Raw genomic sequence first — 1,722 nt, forward strand, 5'->3', positions numbered from 1 at the left:
AGATAGATAGATAGATAGATAGATAGATAGATAGATAGATAGATAGATAGATAGATAGATAGATAGATAGATAGATAGATAGAGACAGACAGACAGACAGACAGACAGACAGACAGACAGACAGACAGACAGACAGACAGACAGACAGAGAAATAGAGGGACGGAGATGGAACAGACTTTCAAATTGAAAAAAAAAAAAGAAATATTTTTAAAAGGAGGAAACAAATACGACAAAGACTGTTTAGACAGAAAAACACGTTTTCCAAATTTGCCTTTTAAAAATAGTTTAAAGCTATTTACGTTGGAGATTGCAAACAGCGTTTGCTTCTGCTTAATCTTATAAATATAAAGGACAGGATCATTCCTTTCCTGCGCAACTCGCGACTTTGCTGCTGAATATTACATCCCTAGAGTGCACACGTTGAGACACATGTCCTCATATAATAATTTTGTAGCAAAGAAAGTACATGTATGTCCTAGGTAGAATAGTGGCAAGTGTCCTCTCCTACCACGTGGGAGACTGGGGTTCGATATACCGCCTGGAACTGGAAGGATTTTTTTCTTCCTTGAGATAGTAGATTGAGAGAGAAAACTGGACCAGAGAGAAGAAAGCTGATAATAATAAAATAGAGAATGAGTCAGGAAAGGTGGATCAGACCGACGGAAAGAAAGGAAGGAAAATTGCTTTATATGCAGTCGCATCTAACGACCACTTGTATGAGACAATCACCGGTACAAAGTGTCACTTTCTATTTTCGACTGTGCGGTATTTTTACATTATAATGGCACTGTGTAAGACGGCCACTTGTCTAAGACGACCATTTTCCCCCTCGACAACGGCTGGTCATCTTATAAAATTTCGACTGTATTTGACTTAATACAGATGAACAGAATTTAATACCCATTTTCCCTCTTTTGGGTCAACCTTTCCAATGTTGATTAAATATTATTTCGTTCGTAGAAAGGGGATTTCAGTTGTATAATATTATATAAATCTATAATTGCTTCTTTAAATCGGAGGGACGACCTTATTCAGGAGTCACCAATGATTTGTACAAAGTGGCCGGATAATAATAGAGAGAATGCCGAAAGCAAAACAGATTTTTTAAATGAATAACCAACGTGTTAGTTAATCAGAAAATAAAAAACAAAATACACCCAAAAAGAAAGACGCAAAAGGTATATTTATCCAAATGGCATACAATTATGTAATCTACTACGATCATTATATCACATAAAGTGTGCATGTATCTGACTCTCACAAAGCAAGGATCAAGATTGTGATAAATTAGCCAGAAGTTATGCAATCTATAAAAGTTTGTCTATTACTGGAAGTTTCAATGGCATCAAATCAATCAGACAATTTGACTTCGCACCCTGCATCTGGCCCTCAGTCCGTAGCTTGGTGATAAATAAATGAATAAATGAATGAATGAATGAATGAATGAATGAATGAATGAATGAATGAATGAATGAATGAATGAATGAATGAATGAATGAATGAAAAGAAAAGAAAAGAAAGAAAAAAAGAAAGAAATCTCGGGCATTTGAGTTAGCAATAAGCATGAGTAAATTAAAAGGAAAAGTATGAGCTCTTGAATATTCTACAAATTATAATATTGTTGCTAAATGATTGCTGCAACAAGAATTTTTTTAGTTCCACGGACAGAAAAAAGAACTACGTGAGTTAAGGTTTCCGCCAACTGATCAAATAAAAGGGAA

This window comes from Aplysia californica, unplaced genomic scaffold (genome assembly GCF_000002075.1).
Source record: "Aplysia californica isolate F4 #8 unplaced genomic scaffold, AplCal3.0 scaffold00520, whole genome shotgun sequence".
NCBI lineage: Eukaryota > Metazoa > Mollusca > Gastropoda > Aplysiida > Aplysiidae > Aplysia > Aplysia californica.